The sequence below is a fragment of the Pseudophryne corroboree genome, chromosome 4 (genome assembly GCF_028390025.1).
Source record: "Pseudophryne corroboree isolate aPseCor3 chromosome 4, aPseCor3.hap2, whole genome shotgun sequence".
Classification (NCBI taxonomy): Eukaryota; Metazoa; Chordata; class Amphibia; order Anura; family Myobatrachidae; genus Pseudophryne; species Pseudophryne corroboree.
In genome coordinates, this window is record NC_086447.1 from 929932053 (window position 1) to 929953664 (window position 21612).

The window sequence follows — 21612 nt, forward strand, 5'->3', positions numbered from 1 at the left end:
CCACACACTATAATGCTTATTACAAATTATTTCACACTCCGTAATGCCCATTACACATTATGCCAGACACCGTAATGCCCATTACACATTATGCCACACACCGTAATGCTTATTACACATTAAGCCACACACAGTAATGCTTATTACACATTATTTCACACACCGTAATGCTTATTACACATTATGCCAAACACCGTAATGCTTATTACACATTATGCCAGACACTAACACCCATTACACATTATGCCACACACATAATGCTTATTACACATTATGCCACACACCGTAATGCTTATTACACGTTATGCCAAACACCATAATGCCCATTACACATTATTCCACTCACCATAATGCCCGTTACACATTATGCCACACACTGTAATGCCCATTACACATTATGCCATCTGCTGTGCCTCCTTTCGTGTGGCCAGATTCAGAGGCAGTGCCAAAGGTGCCTCAAATGCTGCTAGAGGAAATCGAGGTAAGTCCCGTAAACTAGTGGCTACTGGATCTCTGGACCAGGCCTCCGGATCTTCATCCACTAAGCCCTCCGCATGATGGTTGGCCCCAGCAGCAAGGCAACTTTCAGGTAGGTGCTCGCCTTCAACACTTCGCCCATGTGTGGGCAAAGTCCTGACGGGATCCTTGGGTGAGATTTCTCATATCCCAAGGATACCGGTTGGAATTTCAAATACTACCTCCTCTCAGATACTTCAGGTCAGGCTTACCAGCTTCATCTGTAGCAAGAGTTATCTTACAAGAAGCCATTCACAAACTGCTTCTAACAGGAGTTATTGTTCCGGTACCTCCTCCACTGCACAACAAGGGATTTTACTCAAGTCTATTTGTGGTTCCGAAGCTTGACGGCTCGGTATGGCCAATCTTGAACCTCAAATCTCTGAACCCATATGTTTGTGTGTTCAAATTCAAGATGGAATCTCTAAGGGCTGTGATCTCTGGTATGGAGGAGGGGGAGTTTCTGGTATCCCTGGATATCAAGGATGCATACCTACATGTCTTGATATGGCCTCCTCATCAGGCTGTACTGAACCATCACTAACAGTTTCAGGCCTTACCCTTTGGTCTCTCCACAGCTCCAAGGGTGTTTACAAATGTCATGGCAGAGATGATGCTGCAATTGTGCATGATGGGAGTCAACATAGTCCCCTACTTGGACGATCTCCTGATAAAGGTGGTGTCCAGGGAGCTTCTGCTACACAGCATCAACTTGGCGACTCGTCTTCCTACAGAACATGGGTGGATCCTAAATCTCCAAAAAGTCTCACCTGGAACCGTCACAGAGAATTCAGGTCCTGGGGATGATACTGGACACGGTAGCTCAGAATGCATTCCTCCCCATGGACAAGGCCTTGACAATCCAGACTATGGTCCGCTCGGTGCTCAGACCTCACAAGGTCTCGATTCATCTTTGCATCCGTCTACTGGGCAAGATGGTGGCCTCATATGAAGCGATCCAGTAAGGCAAGTTCCATGCCCGCCCGTTTCAACTGGATCTCCTGGACAAGTGGTCAAGGTCTCACCTGCAGATGCACCAGTGTATAACCCTGTCATCGAAGGCACGGATCTCCCTGTTATGGTGGCTCCAGATCTCTCACATGGTGGAGGGTCGGAGCTTCAGTACCCAATCTTGGGTCCTGCTGACAATGGATGCCAGCCTCCAGGGTTGGGGGGCTGTGACCCAGGGAGCTCAGTTTCAGGGAAGGTGGTCGAGTCTGGAATCTTCACTACCAATCAACGTCCTGGAACTCAGGGCAATTTACAATGCTCTCCTACAGGCCTCCTCTCTTCTCCGAAATCAGACCATACAAGTGCAGTCGGACAACGCCACGGCGGTGGCGTACATAAACCGACAGGGTGGAACAAGAAGCAGGGCCTCGATGCGAGAGGTGTCAAGAATACTCTTCTGGGCTGAAGCCAATGCAAGGGCCATCTCAGCATATTCATTCCAGGAGTGGACAACTGGGAAGCGGACTTCCTCAGCAGGCACGACCTCCATCCGGGGGAATGGGGCCTTCACCCTCAGGTGTTTTGACAGCTGGTTCACCAGTTGGACTGTCCGCAGATGGCTTCTCGTCTCAATGAGAAGCTCCATCGTTACTGTTCCAGAATGAGGGATCCGCAGGCGTTGGCTGTGGACACTCTGATGGCACCGTGGACTTACCAGTTTGTGTACCTGTTTCCTCCAATCCCTCTCAAGAGTTCTAAAAAGACTCAAAAGGGAAAGCATTCAGGCAGTTCTAATTGCCCCAGATTGTCCTCGACGGGCCTGGTATTCACACCTCCTGACCATGTCTCTGGAGGAGCCCTGGCCTCTGCTGCTCCTCAAGGACCTTCTTCAACAAGGGCCGTTCATCTATCCAGACTTACTGCGGCTATGTTTGACAGCTTGGAGGTTGAGAGGGAGATTCTAGCCAGAAAGGGACTTCCCTCCAGGGTTATTTCAACTATGGTACAGGCCCGTAAAGTAGTCACGTAAAAACATTACCACCGTATCTGGAAGAAGTATGTTTCTTGGTGTGAAGGTACAAAATTTTCTCCTGTGGAGTTTCAACTTGGCTGTTTTCTGCTTTTCCTGCAAGCAGGCGTAGATATGGGCCTACGGTTAGGCTCCATCAAAGTTCAGATTTCGTCTCTCTCCATCTTCTTCCAGAAACAGCTGGCAGTACTTCTGAAAGTACAGACTTTCCTGAAGGGTGTTCTTCGCATTCAACCACCCTTTGTCCCTCCCACGGCTCTGTAGGTTCATAATGTGGTACTGACGGACCGGTCGGACTGGTTTGAGCCCTTACACAGGGTGGAATTGAAATATCTTACTTGGAAGACGGTCATGTTGCTGGATTTAGCCTCAGCAAGATGTGTGTCAGAGTTGGGGGCCTAATCCTGTAAAAGCCCATATTTGATATTTTACGAGGATAGGGCGGAGCTCAGGACTTGCCCACAGTTTTTGCCAAAAGTGGTATTGGCCTTTCACATTATTCAACCGATAGTGGTTCCAGTATTGTCTAACACATTGGTTGCTCCAAAGTCCTTGGATGTTGTGAGGGCTTTGAAGATTTACGTCAGGAGGACTGCTCGAAACAGGAAGACTAACTCGCTTTTTGTCCTTTATGATGCTACCAAGGTTGGATGTCCTGCTTCTAAGCAGTCCATTGCTCGTTGTCTTAGGTTGACCATTCAACTGGCATATTCTTCTGCGGCATTGCCTTTGCCGACTTCTATTCAGGCACACTCCACAAGGTCGGTGGGTTCTTCCTGGACGGCTGCCCGGGGCGTCTCGGCCTTACAGTTGTGCCGAGCAGCTACTTGGTCTGGTTCGAACACGTTCGTGAAGTTCTATAAGTTCGATACCTTGGCCAGTGAAGACCTTCAGTTTGGTCAGGCGGTTTTGCAGGGGTCTCAGCACTCTCCCACCCGTTCTAGGAGCTTTGGGACTTCTCCATGGTACTAATGTCATCCCAGGTTCCTCTAGGACGTATGAGAAAATAGGAATTTAATACCTACCAGTAATTTGTTTTCTCCTAGTCCGTAGGGTATACTGGGCGCCCGCCTCAGTGCTTCGTGTTACTGCTTACCTGGGTGTAAGTGTTCTTGTTTGGATCTGCTGTTGCTGTCTCTGTTCCAGTTGGTTAGCGTTGCTATCCTTTGTTGTAGTTAGCGTTGCTTTCCTCTGTTCTGGTTAGCGCTGCTATCTTTACTGTTATTGTGTGTTGGTTCGTTACCTCACCGCTTTCGTGTTTATTCCTTCTCTCAAAGTATGTCCGTCTCCTCGGACACAGTTTCCTAGACTGAGCCTGCTAGGAGGGGCATAGAGGGAGGAGCCAGCCCACATTAATGTTTTCTTAAAGTGCCAGGCTCCATTGGTCCCGATCTATACCCCATGGTACTAATGTCATCCCAGTATCGCCTATGGACTAGGAGAAAAGGAATTACCGATAGGTATTAAATTCTTATTTTTCTCACCATCCTGTCGCAGTTTGGCAACGCACGTCTGTGTGTCATTCGATAATCGGCTGCTGTGCGATTTCGCACAACAGTGATCAGGTCTGAATCGAGCCCCCTATGCGATTGTACCCTTCTGGGATGCGATCGCATGGTAACGGGTTGCGCACGTGCACTGACCTGGTGGACCCGGCCGATGCATGCGAACGCAGCGGCTGCGTCCTTCTCTGAATCAGGCTCAGAATTCAGTGGTGTATTGCGTCCAATTAACACAGTATATAAATTCCACCGCTGTGTATCCCATAGAGAAAGTGCTGCGAGTATTTCTTTGCCAGAGGATGAGGCTTCAGAAGGGCAGGTACTGTAAGTGCCCTTACTTGGTAGTTTCTTGAGCCTTAAGCATAATAATCATTTACTGCAAAATCTGCTGATTCCTCCATTAATGTCGGTATCTCTTGGCATAGACAGGAATATATAAAACACAAACACTGGAACGCAGCGCTGATTTCATTAAACTCCAATGAGGCTATTTTTTAGAAATTACACTCACATCATATAAAATATAAATCGGAATATCCACCATTTACCTCTAGATGAAATAGATGCAGGTAGGGTGGAAGGTCTCTCTGCACCCTAGCAAAGCTTTAGCCTAGCGCCCCTAACCTGCATTCCCCACTACCACTACCTCTTAGAGGGGAGATGCGGATGGCCCCGAGGTGGCTGGGGTGAATGGCGTCATCATATACAGGGTATACGTTTAATTTGCCGGCTGTCTGGATCCTGGCGTTCAGGATAGCGACGCCGGAATCCCAACAGCCATCAATGGCGGCAGCCAGAATACCGGCGCAACAGGACTATTTTGGCCCTTGTGCACGCACGATTAAGTGGGAGCACATGCACAGTCGTCTGATCATCGTCTGATTTGCGATTTTGCAATTGTGCAACTGAAGCATAAGGCTCATATAACGCTTTGTCCCTGACGCTATAACTGTGTGTGTAGTAACTTATCTGGTGCGTCCGTCTTGGTGCAGACATGCTCAGCAGATGCTCTGCTACAGGCTACGACGGAGAGATAGATGATCGCAGCCAGTATAACTTTGTACTTCTAACCATATCACTTTCTGAGTCACCTACTTTTAAATTGCTTCAATCCTTATTGCAGCAGACACAACACAAACCTCTACAAACGCCGCTCACAGTTGGATTTAAATATGTAATGAGTAACAAGCGGTATTAATATTTTAGTGGAAATACTGTCATACTGTATGTAGCAATAAAGCAGAAAACCTTAACATCATAACCCTCTGCTCTGGAAGCCTGGCGCATCATTTGTATCAGGCGCTGCGAAGTTCAGCTGCTGCGCACCTGCCGGCCTCTCTGCTCCATCGCCTTTACGTGTTAAATGTTTTCATTATACTTTCCTCATGTTTAATAGGAGACACATTGAGGCCTCAGTAACATTCTCCGTCTCGCGTCCTTTCATTACAGGCTATGGGGGTCATTCCGAGTTGTTCGCTCGTTATTTTTTTGTCGCAACGGAGCAAATAGTCGCTACTGCGCATGCGCAATGTCCGCAGTGCGACTGCGCCAAGTAAATTTGCTATGCAATTAGGAATTTTACTCACGGCATTACGAGGTTTTTTCTTCGTTCTGGTGATCGTAATGTGATTGACAGGAAGTGGGTGTTTCTGGGCGGAAACTGGGCGTTTTATGGGAGTGTGTGAAAAAACGCTACCGTTTCTGGGAAAAACGCGGGAGTGGCTGGAGAAACGGGGGAGTGTCTGGGCGAACGCTGGGTGTGTTTGTGACGTCAAACCAGGAACGACAAGCACTGAACTGATCGCAGATGCCGAGTAAGTTTGAAGCTACTCAGAAACTGCTAAGAAGTGTCTATTCGCAATTCTGCTAATCTTTCGTTCGCAATTTTACTATGCTAAGATTCACTCCCAGTAGGCGGCGGCTTAGCGTGTGCAAAGCTGCTAAAAGCAGCTTGCGAGCGAACAACTCGGAATGACCCCCCTATATACATTATACAGGATTGTAGCTGAATGATGTGCAGGTAGACGGGGTGATGGGGTGGGGGAAGGGGGGGGCAGTAATGTATCTGCAATTTATTAGCACTGATCAAACTGATCAAGTGTTAGAGAACAGACACATGATGCTCATCTGATGATCCTATTGGAGGGCGACTGTTATACATAAGGGGATAAAACACTGAGTTATACACAGTATCTCACATAGGCCTATCCTGAAATCTCTACAACATTAACACTCACCACCTGTACAAACACCACAAAACTCACACCTACCCTACACTACTACCTTACACAACTGCACACACACCCAGGGGCGTCAGAACGTTTTTAGGTTGGGGGGGGCAAGATATAGTCTCATTTTGGCGCCCCTAAATTGCTGAATCGCTAAAGGTCAGATCCACCTGAAATACACTGAGAAGGCCAGATCCACACTAAGGGGGTCATTCAGATCTGATCGCTGCTGTATGTTTTCACTCAGTGGGCAATCAGGTATTAACGGCGCAGTGGCGTTGGACAGCAACAAAGTGTGTCGCTGGTCATCGAGGGGATGATGCGAAAAATCCGTTGGCACGGGCGTTTGCAAGGTGATTGACAGGAAGTGGCAGTTTGTGGGTGGAAACTGACCGTTTACTGGAAGTGTCCGGAAAACCGCAGGTGTGCCCAAGCGTTTTCAGGGAGGGTGTCTGGTGTCAGCTCCGGCCCGATCAGCCTGATGTGATCGCACTATAGGAGTAAGTCGTAGGCTGCGCAGAGACTGCACAAAGTGGATTTTAGTGGATTTTAGCAGCTCGGCGTACACATGCAGTCGAACACTTGCACGGCAAATATACACTACCCCTGGAGGTGGCGACTATTTGAACACAGAATAGCAAAATAAGCAGCTCAGCTCTCCCATGCCACTCTAGTTTCCCACCATGTGCCCCATGTAGCAGGGAGAGTAGGTCAAGCACTAGCAGTGACCAGTGCAGTGCTGGCGTCATGGTGACTGATAGTAGTGGCCATGGGAGTTACAGGGAGGGTGAAGGCAGGGACATAGACGGGGAGTTACAGGGAGGGTGAGGGCATGGGCGCTGACAGGGAGTTAGAAGGAGCGTGAGGAGCACTGAGGGGGGAGTTACAGGGAGGGTGAGGGCAGAGATGCTGACGGGGCGTTACATCATGGCGGGTGAGGCAGGGACACTGATGGGTAGTTACATGGCGGGTGAGGGCAGGGACACAGACGGGGAGTTACAGGGAGGGTGAGGGCATGGGTGCTGACAGGGAGTTCGAAGGAGCATGAGGAGCACTGAGGGTCGAGTTACAGGAAGGATGAGGACTGGGACGCTGAGGGGAGAGTTACAGGGAGGGTGAGAGTAGGGATGCTGAGGGGGGAGTTAGAAGGAGGATGAGTGCACACTGAGGGGGGAGCTACATGGAGGGTGAGGGCAGGGATGCTGACGGGGAGTTACAGGGAGGGTGAGGGCATGGGTGCTGATGGGGTGTTAAAGGGAGGGTCAAGGCAGGGGCACTGAGGGGGGAGTTACAGGGAGGGTAAGGGCAGGGGCACCGAGGATGGACTTACAGGGAGTGAGGGAAGGGGCATATAAAAATAGCATTATTAGAACAAATGAAATACTCTAAATCCAAGTGTGGATTAAACATTCACATACAGATTATAACATACGGAGAGCCACTACCCCCCCCCCCCCCGACTGCTGATTACCATATATTTGGAGTGTAAGTAGCGCCTCCTCTCTTCTTTAGGAAGAGGCAGCAGCCTGTCACACATGGGATTCTGTCTGTGTGCTACAGCTATCACTTTGATTTAGAGCAGCCCACTGGGGAGGCGGAGCTCGGGAGTCGGAGAGTACCTAGAGCTGCCTGAGATAGTGTGGTCTTCCTGGGCGGGTGAGCGGCACATCTCTTCATGCCGCCATCGCCACTGCTGCTCTGCCTGTGGTAAGTGAGACAGGCTCTGGCAGCAGCGGCAGCAACAGGCAGAACTATGCGGCTCCCTCAGTAAGGAGGCAGAGAGGGGGGAGCTGCTTTTCATGAGGCATTTCCCAGCAAGGAGGTGTGACAGGGAGATAGAAAGTGTCAGGGAAATAGTGGCTTACAAAAAGACATTGGGTGACAGAAAAATAGTGGGTGACGGTTAGGGAGACAGGGAGATACTAGGTGATGGAGACACTGGGTGACAGGGTGAGAGGGTGACAGGGAGAGAGAGCTACAGGGAGATAATGGGTGACATGGTGAGGGTGACAGGGGGATAGTGGGTGACATGGTGAGGGTGACAGGTGGATAGTGGGTGACATGGTGTGGGTGACAGGTGGATAGTGGGTGACATAGTGAGGGTGGCAGGTGGATAGTGGGTGACATGGTGAGGGTGACAGGGGGATAGTGGGTGACAGTGAGGGTGACAGTTGGATAGTGGGTGACATGGTGAGGGTGACATGGGGATAGTGGGTGACATGGTGGGGGTGAGAGGTGGATAGTGGGTGACAGGGGGATAGTGGGTGACATGGTGAGGGTGACAGGGGGATAGTGGGTGACATGGTGAGGGTGACAGGTGGATAGTGGGTGACAGTGAGGGTGACAGTTGGATAGTGGGTGACATGGTGAGGGTGACATGGGGATAGTGGGTGACATGGTGGGGGTGAGAGGTGGATAGTGGGTGACATGCTGAGGGTGACAGGGGGATAGTGGGTGACATGGTGAGGGTGACAGGTGGATAGTGGGTGACAGTGAGGGTGACAGTTGAATAGTGGGTGACATGGTGAGGGTGACAAGGGGATAGTGGGTGACATGGTGGGGGTGAGAGGTGGATAGTGGGTGACATGCTGAGGGTGACAGGGGAATAGTGGGTGACATGGTGAGGGTGAGAGGTGGATAGTGGGTGACATGGTGAGGGTGACAGGGGGATTGTGGGTGACATGGTGAGGGTGACAGGGGATAGTGGGTGACATGGTGAGGGTGACAGTGGGTGACATGAGGGTGACGGGGGGATAGTGGGTGACATGGTGAGGGTGACAGGGGTATAGTGGGTGACAGGGGGATAGTGGGTGACATTATGAGGGTGAGAGGTGGATAGTGGGTGACATGCTGAGGGTGACAGGGGAATAGTGGGTGACATGGTGAGGGTGAGAGGTGGATAGTGGGTGACATGGTGAGGGTGACATGGGGATAGTCGGTGACATGGTGAGGGTGATGGGGGGATAGTGGGTGACATGGTGAGGGTGACGGGGATAGTGGGTGACATGAGGGTGACGGGGGGATAGTGGGTGACATGGTGAGGGTGACGGGGGGATAGTGGGTGACATGGTGAGGGTGACAGGTGGATAGTGGGTATAAGGTGGATAGTGGGTGACATGGTGAGGGTGACAGGGGGATAGTGGGTGACATTATGAGGGTGAGAGGTGGATAGTGGGTGACATGCTGAGGGTGACAGGGGAATAGTGGGTGACATGGTGAGGGTGAGAGGTGGATAGTAGGTGACATGGTGAGGGTGACAGGGTGATAGTCGGTGACATGGTGAGGGTGATGGGGGGATAGTGGGTGACATGGTGAGGGTGACGGGGATAGTGGGTGACATGAGGGTGACGGGGGATAGTGGGTGACATGGTGAGGGTGACGGGGGGATAGTGGGTGACATGGTGAGGGTGACAGGGGGATAGTGGGTGACATGGTGAGGGTGATGGGGGATAGTGGGTGACATGGTGAGGGTGACGGGGATAGTGGTGAAATGAGGGTGACGGGGATAGTGGGTGACATGAGGGTGACCGGGGATAGTGGGTGACATGGTGAGGGTGACGGGGGGGATAGTGGGTGACATGGTGAGGGTGACGGGGGGATAGTGGGTGACATGGTGAGGGTGACAGGGCGATAGTGGGTGACATGGTGAGGGTGACAGGTGGATAGTGGGTGACATAGTGAGGGTGACAGGTGGATAGTGGGTGACATGGTGAGGGTGACAGGGGGATAGTGGGTGACATGGTAAGGGTGACAAGGGGATAGTGGGTGACATGGTGAGGGTGACAGAGGGATAGTGGGTGACATGGTGAGGGTGAGAGGTGGATAGTGGGTGACAGTGAAGGTGACAGAGGGATAGTGGGTGACAGGGGGATAGTGGGTGACATGATGAGGGTGAGAGGTGTATAGTGGGTGACATGCTGAGGGTGACAGGTGAATAGTGGGTGACATGGTGAGGGTGAGAGGTGGATAGTGGGTGACATGGTGAGGGTGACAGGGGGATAGTGGGTGACATGGTGAGGGTTACAGGGGATAGTGGGTGACATGGTGAGGGTGACGGGGGATAGTGGGTGACATGAGGGTGACGGGGGGATAGTGGGTGACATGGTGAGGGTGACGGGGGGATAGTGGGTGACATGGTGAGGGTGACAGGTGGATAGTGGGTATAAGGTGGATAGTGGGTGACATGGTGAGGGTGACAGGGGTATAGTGGGTGACAGGGGGATAGTGGGTGACATTATGAGGGTGAGAGGTGGATAGTGGGTGACATGCTGAGGGTGACAGGGGAATAGTGGGTGACATGGTGAGGGTGAGAGGTGGATAGTAGGTGACATGGTGAGGGTGACAGGGGGATAGTCGGTGACATGGTGAGGGTGATGGGGGGATAGTGGGTGACATGGTGAGGGTGACGGGGATAGTGGGTGACATGAGGGTGACGGGGGGATAGTGGGTGACATGGTGAGGGTGACGGGGGGATAGTGGGTGACATGGTGAGGGTGACAGGTGGATAGTGGGTATAAGGTGGATAGTGGGTGACATGGTGAGGGTGACAGGGGGATAGTGGGTGACAGGGGGATAGTGGGTGACATTATGAGGGTGAGAGGTGGATAGTGGGTGACATGCTGAGGGTGACAGGGGAATAGTGGGTGACATGGTGATGGTGAGAGGTGGATAGTAGGTGACATGGTGAGGGTGACAGGGGGATAGTCGGTGACATGGTGAGGGTGATGGGGGGATAGTGGGTGACATGGTGAGGGTGACGGGGATAGTGGGTGACATGAGGGTGACGGGGGATAGTGGGTGACATGGTGAGGGTGACGGGGGGATAGTGGGTGACATGGTGAGGGTGACAGGGGGATAGTGGGTGACATGGTGAGGGTGATGGGGGGATAGTGGGTGAAATGAGGGTGACGGGGATAGTGGGTGACATGAGGGTGACCGGGGATAGTGGGTGACATGGTGAGGGTGACGGGGGGGATAGTGGGTGACATGGTGAGGGTGACGGGGGGATAGTGGGCGACATGGTGAGGGTGACAGGGCGATAGTGGGTGACATGGTGAGGGTGACAGGTGGATAGTGGGTGACATAGTGAGGGTGACAGGTGGATAGTGGGTGACATAGTGAGGGTGACAGGGGGATAGTGGGTGACATGGTGAGGGTGACAGGGCGATAGTGGGTGACATGGTGAGGGTGACAGGTGGATAGTGGGTGACATGGTGAGGGTGACAGGTGGATAGTGGGTGACATGGTGAGGGTGACAGGTGGATAGTGGGTGACATGGTGAGGGTGACAGGTGGATAGTGGGTGACATAGTGAGGGTGACAGGTGGATAGTGGGTGACATGGTGAGGGTGACAGGGGGATAGTGGGTGACATGGTGAGGGTGACAGGGCGATAGTGGGTGACATGGTGAGAGTGACAGGTGGATAGTGGGTGACATGGTGAGGGTGATGGGGGGATAGTGGGTGAAATGAGGGTGACGGGGATAGTGGGTGACATGAGGGTGACCGGGGATAGTGGGTGACATGGTGAGGGTGACGGGGGGGATAGTGGGTGACATGGTGAGGGTGACGGGGGGATAGTGGGCGACATGGTGAGGGTGACAGGGCGATAGTGGGTGACATGGTGAGGGTGACAGGTGGATAGTGGGTGACATAGTGAGGGTGACAGGTGGATAGTGGGTGACATAGTGAGGGTGACAGGGGGATAGTGGGTGACATGGTGAGGGTGACAGGGCGATAGTGGGTGACATGGTGAGGGTGACAGGTGGATAGTGGGTGACATGGTGAGGGTGACAGGTGGATAGTGGGTGACATAGTGAGGGTGACAGGTGGATAGTGGGTGACATGGTGAGGGTGACAGGGGGATAGTGGGTGACATGGTGAGGGTGACAGGGCGATAGTGGGTGACATGGTGAGAGTGACAGGTGGATAGTGGGTGACATGGTGAGGGTGACAGGTGGATAGTGGGTGACATAGTGAGGGTGACAGGTGGATAGTGGGTGACATGGTGAGGGTGACAGGGGGATAGTGAATGATAAACCCCCCCCCCCCCCCCTCTGCACGGTGACAGGGGCAGGGGATGCCTCCCAGCAGCACTGACAGCCTCCTCCCCCACCCCCCCCCCCGTTCACAGAGCACAGAGGATGCCTCCAGTGGCACAGCCAGCCTCCTCTACCCCTAGTCACAGGGGATGCTTCCAGCGGCGTCTAAGGCAGCTTCCTCCCCCTCCCCCGCTGTCACAGGGGATGATGCCTCCAGCCGTCTCTTCCCTCTCTCCCCCACGCTGTCCCCGGCGATGCCTCCAGCCGCACAGTCCACAGCCAGCCTCCTCACCCTCTCCGTTCCCGCTCACCTGTCCGGCTCCAGGCTGTATCCATCGCGCGCGGAGAGATCCCCTCCTCCCTCAAGCTGACGGCCAGGATGCTCGCACCTCGCAGAGCAGAACTCAAGGAGGCGGAGCTCCTCTGGCTGCAGGGATGCTGCTGCTGCTGTGTGACTAGCAGCGCAGCGGCAGCTATAACAAACAAAAAAATGCCTGAAAATGACGGGGGAGGGGTCCGCACTGGGCGCGGGACGTTCACTACACGGAGCGGAGGATGTAATGTGCGGTCTTTCACCTGACCGCACATCGCTCCTCCGCTCCTCCTCTATCCTGATCGGCGCCTCTCTATGTTTGGGGGGGGGGCGAGCTGCCCCCTTGCCCCCCCAGTTCCGACGCCTCTGTGTGACACACCTACCCTACACACCTACCCTACACTACTACCTTACACACCTACTCACACATTTACCCTACACTACTACCTTACACAACTACACCATACTTACTGACATTCTGGCTGCTCTCTGCGGGAGAGAGCAGCCAGGTCGGCTCAACAGGCGGGCCAGGGAGCGCTGTGACGTAAGGAGGGGGTAGACTGGAGGCGGGTTGGGGCGGAGCAAGGGCGGGACGGGGTGGGGTTACGGTGACACCTCCTATAAGCCACGCCCCCACTCTGTAATGCCGCGATCAACGGCATTACACTGCAGGGGGACGTGGCTATGATGACGCGATTCAGCAAGAATCGCGTCATCGACTGCCCGGACCGCCCACTTTACACACAAAGTGGGCAGATGGGCAGGGGAACCCCTCAAATCGGGAGACTTGCCTGCTCTTCCGGGGGGCCGGGAGGGTCACCCAATTTTCGGGAGCCTCCCAGCCATTCCGGGAGAGTAGGCAAGTATGAACTACATATATAAAAGTAAGAAATGGATCACCAGCGCTCCATAAATAACCCACGTCACCACATTTATTCACCACTTAATAGTGAATAAGGAAAAGCAATACCGTTTTATGGATATTTGTCATTCACATCAACAGCAGATGATGATTCAGAAACTTTTTCTTTTTCTTCATTTTCTCCATTTCTTACTTTTATATATGTTATTTGTCCTTTTAGTGCTATGGGGATGCACTTTTAGATTTTGATTATAGCTGCACCATAAATCATTCTTCCACAGATTGTCTCTCAAACATCTTTTACTGCCCAAGTATGAACTACACACACACACACACACACACACACACACACACACACACACACACACACACACACCAACCCTACACACCTACTCACACACCTACCCTGCACTACTACCTTACACTACTACACACACACCTACCCTACACACCTACCCTACACTACTACCTTACACAACTACACACACACACACACACACACACACACACACCTACCCTACACTACTACCTTACACTACTACACACACACCTACCCTACACACCTACCCTGCACTACTACCTTACACAACTACCCACACACCTACCCTACACTACTACCTTACACTACTACACACACACCTACCCTACACACCTACCCTACACTACTACCTTACACAACTACACACACACACACACACACACACACCTACCCTACACTACTACCTTACACTACTACACACACACCTACCCTACACACCTACCCTGCACTACTACCTTACACAACTACCCACACACCTACCCTACACTACTACCTTACACTACTACACACACACCTACCCTACACACCTACCCTACACTACTACCTTACACAACTACACACACACACACACACACACACACACACACACCTACCCTACACTACTACCTTACACTACTACACACACACCTACCCTACACACCTACCCTGCACTACTACCTTACACAACTACCCACACACCTACCCTACACTACTACCTTACACTACTACACTCACACCTACCCTACACACCTACCCTACACTACTACCTTACACAACTACACACACACACACACACACACACACCTACCCTACACTACTACCTTACACTACTACACACACACCTACCCTACACACCTACCCTGCACTACTACCTTACACAACTACCCACACACCTACCCTACACTACTACCTTACACTACTACACACACACCTACCCTACACACCTACCCTACACTACTACCCTACACAACTACACACACACACACACACACACACACACACACCTACCCTACACTACTACCTTACACTACTACACACACACCTACCCTACACACCTACCCTACACTACTACCTTACACAACTACACACACACACACACACACACACACACACACACACCTACCCTACACTACTACCTTACACAACTACCCACACACCTACCCTACACACCTACCCTACACTACTACCTTACACAACTACACACACGCCTACCCTACACACCTACCCTACACTACTACCTTACACAACTACACACACACCTACCCTACACTACTACCTTACACAACTATACACACACACACCTACCCAACACACTTACCCACACACCTACCCTACACTACTACCTTACACAACTACCCACACACCTACCCTACTCTACTACCTTACACAACTACACACACACCTACCCTACACACCTACTCACACACCTACCCTGCACTACTACCTTACACAACTACCCACACACCTACCCTACACTACTACCTTACACTACTACACACACACCTACCCTACACTACTACCTTACACTACTACACACACACCTACCCTACACACCTACCCTACACTACTACCTTACACAACTACACACACACACACCTACCCTACACAACTACCCACACACCTACCCTACACACCTACCCTACACTACTACCTTACACAACTACACACACGCCTACCCTACACACCTACCCTACACTACTACCTTACACAACTACACACACACACACACACACACACACACACCTACCCTACACTACTACCTTACACAACTATACACACACACCTACCCAACACACTTACCCACACACCTACCCTACACTACTACCTTACACAACTACCCACACACCTTCCCTACTCTACTACCTTACACAACTACACACACACCTACCCTACACACCTACCCTACACTACTACCTTACACAACTACACACACACACACACACACACACACACCTACCCTACACACCTACCCTACACTACTACCTTACACAACTATACACACAAACACACCTACCCAACACACTTACCCACACACCTACCCTAAACTACTACCTTACACAACTACACACACACACTTACCCTACACACCTACCCACACACCTACCCACACACCTACCCACACACACACACACACACACACACACACACACCCTACACTACTACCTTACACAACTACACACACACCTACCCTACACACCTACCCTACACTACTAACTTACACAACTACACACACACACCTACCCTACACACCTACCCACACACCTACCCCACACAACTACCTTGCACAATTACCCTCACACCTACCCTATACTACTACCTTACACAACTACACACACACACCTACCCTACACACCTACCTACACACCTACCCTACAACCTACCCTACACAACTACCTTGCACAACTACCCACACACCTACCCTACACAACTACAAACACACCTACCCTACACAACTATCCACATACCTACCCTACACAACTACCCACACACCTACCCTAAACACCTGCCCACATACCTACTGTATACACCTACCCACACATCTATCCTACACACCTACCCACACACCTACCCTACACATCTACCTGCACTCCTAGACACACATTTACCATACACACCTAACCACACACATCTACCTACACACCTATCCTACACAACTACCCACACACCTACCCTACACAACTACTTACACACCTACCCTACACATATACCCACACACCTACCCACACATCTTACCTACACAACTACTCACACACCCATCCTACACATCTACTTACACAACTACCCACACATCTACCTACACACCTATCCTACACAACTATTTACACACCTACCCACACACATACCCACACAACTACCCTACACAACTACTTACACACCTACCCTACACACATACCCACACACCTACTCTACACAACTACTTACACACCTACCTTACACACATACCCACACACCTACCCACACACCTATCCTACACAAGTACTTACACACCTACCCACACACCTACACTACACAACTACCAACACACCTACCCCACACACATATTCACAAAACTACCCTACACAACTACTTACACACCTACCCTACACACATACCCACACTCCTAACCTACACACCTACTCAAACACCCACCCTAACATCTACCTACACACCTACCCACACACCTATCCTACACATCTACCTACACACCTATCCTACACACCTACCCAACACAACTACCCTACACAAATACCTACACACCTACCCAACACAACTACTTACACACCTAGCCTACACACCTATTCTACACAACTACTTACACACCTACCCACACACCTACCTTACATACCTACCCACACACCTACCTTACACACCTACCCACACACCTACCTTACACACCTACCCTACACATCTACCTACACACCTAACCACAAACCTACCCTACACATCAACCTACACACCTAACCACACACCTAACCTACACATCTACCTACATACCTGTCCTACAGACCTACCCTGTACAACTACTTACACACCTACCCTACACACATACCCACACACCTAACCTACACACCTACTCACACACCTACCATACATATCTACCTAAACATCTACCTACACACCTAACCACACACCTACCCTACACAAATACCCAAACACCTACCCTACACAACTACTTACACACCTACCCTACACAACTACTTACACACCCACCCTACACACATACCCACACACCCATCCTACACACCTACCCTACACAATTACCCACACACCTACCCTACACAACTACTTACACACCTACCCACACACCTACCTTAAACACCTGCCCACACACCTAACCTACACATCTACCTACACATCTACCTACACACCTAGACACACATCTACCTACACACCTATCCTACACAACTATCCACACACTTATCCTACACACCTACCCAGCATTCCTACCCTACACACGTATCCTACACAACAACCCACACATCTGTCCTACACATCTACCTACACATCTGCCCTACATACCTAACCACACACCTACCCTATACAACTACCCACACACCTACCCACACACCTACCCTACACAACTACTCACACACCTACCCTACACAACTACTGACACACCTACCCTACACATCTACCTACACACCCAGACGCACATCTACCCTACACATCTACCCTACACACATACCCACACACCTACCCCACACAACTACCTACACACCTACCCACACCCCTATCTTACATGTAACACTCAGGAACTAAGTGCTATTCTACACACATACCCACACACCTACCCTACACACCTACCTTATCCCCAGATGTTTCTCACAGACAGATTGTTTCTCCTGCATCTTTCCAACGCAATCTGTACTTACCCGTCCACTAAGTCAATAGCTATATTTTTTTTTTTATTTTTTTAATTTCTTTATTTCAGTTGAAGCATAACAAAGAGAATCTCACATTAAGGTATATCAAAGCATACAGTCTTTTGAGAGTATAGTAGAGATGTCCATTCATCAAACAGTGAGAGTATGGCAATAGTATGAATTAATATAGGGATCAATACATATATACAGCATCGTCACAGAGAGGTTACTCTCAATTAATGAAAATGAGTTGCTTGAGCCCGGATCCACGCCCACACCAGTATCCGTATCAATTCCCCCTCAGTGCAAGGTAGTGTGGCCTCCCTCCCCCTCAACTTGGTTTGGTGAACTAATAATTAGTCAGTATTAAATGAAACTGGGGGGTCCTGTCCATGAACTCTAGTCTCGTACCACAAAGTGTTATGAAAACATCTCCACACTTGTTCTTTTAATGGGCGAGATAAAGTTTCTATGTAACTTTCCCATGTCTCAAAAAATTTCATGGTAAACCGTTCCTTTTGTAAAGAGGCTTCCAGCCATTCCATTCTAAAAATATGAAAAATCTTCCCTGAGAAGAGGGATATTGACGGGGCCGTGGGTTGTAACCACATCTGTAAGATGCATTTTTTAGCTGCTGCGGAAATTATCATTAACAATTTTTTGACACCTTGTGCTATCCCAAGACCCTCCGGCATTATACCAAATATTGCCCACTCAGGGGTAAGCGGTAAATAGTTAACTAAGTGTTGGGTAGTGTATCTCCATATCTGGACCCAAAATCTCCGGATTATGGGGCATCCCCATAGGCAATGAAACAGCTCGGCCCGTTGTGTACCACATCTAGGGCATGATGAGTCTTCTAATAGTCCCATCAGGTGTCTACGGTGTGGCGACAGATACGTTCTATGCCAGACATTCAAAAAGAGTTCGACATAGGACGCAGCAGGTATTAATTTAACAGATAGCTCAAAGGTCCTCAACAGTTTTGTCATGGTAAGAGACGGAAAATAGTCTCTCCACTGTGCCAGTCCCGTCGTCATGTCATCGTATTGTAAAGGTGTGTGCAGGAATGAATAATGAATAGAGATTGCTCTGGAAGGGGGGTTCCCAACCAATAATAGTTTATCCAATGGGTTGTCATAGTCCTGTGGGGACAGTAGCCTAGAGTTAACCGCCACATAATGTTGAGCTTGTAGATACGCTAAGGGGAATCTATTTAATATCGGGAAGAGTGACGCTGCCTGTGTAAACGTAAGTGGTTTTCGCAGTTCGCTATGTGTAATTTGACGTATGGACGTAATACCATGCTTTTCCAAGAGAGTAAAAGGATGGCCTGCGTTCCCATCCTGGAAACTGGGGTTGCGGACTAAGGGGAGGAAAAGAGACACATGAGGGTTTAGAGAGCATTTGCGCCGTAGGGAATGCCAAACTCTCCAAGTGGACATTAGCAGTGGGTTCGCGCTAACCGGAGTGGGTATCTCTCCTTCATGTAAATGCAGAAAAGAAATAATACTGCCGCCATTTAGGAAGGCAGTTTCCAAAGTTGTATTGGAGTATAGATCTCCACCATGTAGCCAGTCTCTTAAGTAACGTAAGTGGGAGGCATAACTGTACTCCAATACATTGGGGAGATTTACACCTCCATTGTGTCTACGCTGCTGTAGTTTCACCAAGCTAATACGCGCTCGCTTACCGTTCCAAATGAAAGTACGCATGATTTTATTAATTTCCGTCGTAGTACTTCTAGACAGCAAAATAGGAAGGGATTGTAATGGGTATAGAAGTCTAGGGAATAAGATCATTTTTACCAAGTTCACTCTGCCCAAGTACGAAATTTTAAGATGTTTCCAACGTTCTGTATCCTCCCTCATACTACGCACAATTTGTTTCAGATTAAGGCTGTATAAGTTGTTCAAATTTTTGGGGATCTGTACCCCTAAATAAGTAATTGCTTTGGTAGCCCAACCAACTGGGGTCTCCCGGAACCAAGCCGGCCGCGCATAACCCGGCCTCAAATATAGGGCCGTGGATTTTTCAAAGTTGGCTTCAAACCCTGATACCAGTCCAAATTCTCTAATACGTTCCATCAGCGGTCCCATGTCCTTCCTTGGCTCTGACAAGAACAAGAGGACGTCATCTGCAAATGCCGATATTTTTACCTCCTCCGCGCCAATGTTTATGCCCTTGAAGTGGGGTGAGTTCTGGAGGACGCGTAACATGGGATCTAACGCTAAGTTCAAGAGCAAAGGCGAAAGTGGGCAACCCTGTCTTGTCCCCCTGGTAAGTTCAATGTTGTCCCCCTTAGTCCCATTAATTAATAATGAAGTGTACGGTCGGTTATAGAAAAATTTTATCAAGCATTGAAATGTCCGTCCAAAGCCCCTTCTTTCTAATATGTCGTAAAGGTAGGGCCAAGAGACCATATCAAATGCTATAGTTGCATCTAGGCTCAGGAGCATATTCGGAGTGTCAGTCTGGAGGCTCGCCGCCATAACTGCAGCTATGGCAGTACGAATCCCCTTCACCGAGTGTCTGCCCTTAGTGAAACCCAGTTGGTGGTCCGTGAGCATAGACGCTAAAAAGGACTGGAGTCTGTCCGCCATTATCTTAGCCAAAATTTTGAAGTCAACGTTCAAGAGTGTAATAGGTCGGTAAGAGGATGGTAGGGAATGATCTTTATTGGGTTTTGGTATCAGGGTTGTATGAGCCTGGTTGAAAGTGGGATATAAGGGAGACTCTACTTGAATATGTCTGTATAAGGCATGTAATGCCGGGACCGCATCGTGATGCAGGAATTTATAATACTCAGCTGAATAGCCATCTGGTCCTGGCGCCTTGTTTAAGTGCATAGAGGAGATAGCTTTAGCAATTTCTTCCTCTGTGATTGCCCTCTCTAAATCTTCCCGCTGTAGGGGTGTTATACAAGGGAGATTAGCCTCATCTAGTAGTTTGGCCGATAAAGCCGGGTCATGCGGGGCCGGCGTGTAAAGTTGACGAAAATAGTCCTGAAACGTCCTCACAACGTCTGTATTTTGAGTGTGTAAGATATTAGTGCGATTGTCACGTATCACAGAAATGTGGCCACGTCGCTTAAAGCTTTTGGTCATGTTTGCTAGTAAAGTCCCCGTTTTGTTTCCCCAGCGGAAATATTTTTGTGTAGTGTAGTCAAGTTTCTGCTGAGCTTGCGCTACTAGGAAACTGTCATACAGGCGACGAGAGCCAACATAGGTGCTGTGAGTGAGGGAGTTAGGATTTGTGATATATTCTGCTAAGTGTAACTGCATCGTGTGTAACAGGTCATCGTGTTGCGCCTTATTTATCCGATTTCTGTTTGCTACATATGACATAATGTGCCCCCTCATCACTGCTTTAGATGTTTCCCAAAACAAGACAGGGTTGTCCCAGTGTTCCAGATTATCGTCTGAGAACTCTGCCCATTTCAATTTGAGAAACCGCTTGAACTGTTCCGAGTGGTAGAGGTATGAGGGGAATCGCCAGAAGAGAGGGCGTGAGCCCATGGAGTGGGTACT

General features: G+C 50.1%; 1 long non-coding RNA gene across 3 annotated transcripts in view; it reads right to left on the reverse strand.

Annotated features, from left to right (window-relative positions):
• Nucleotides 1–13161, reverse strand: part of LOC134911907 (uncharacterized) — a 38873-nt gene extending 25712 nt beyond the window's left edge. For all 3 annotated transcript variants that reach the window (XR_010176954.1, XR_010176956.1, XR_010176955.1), the window contains exon 1: nt 13051–13161. This is a non-coding gene — a long non-coding RNA (uncharacterized LOC134911907). The remainder of the gene's footprint in view (nt 1–13050) is intronic.
• Between the last annotated feature and the right edge of the window lie 8451 nt (nt 13162–21612).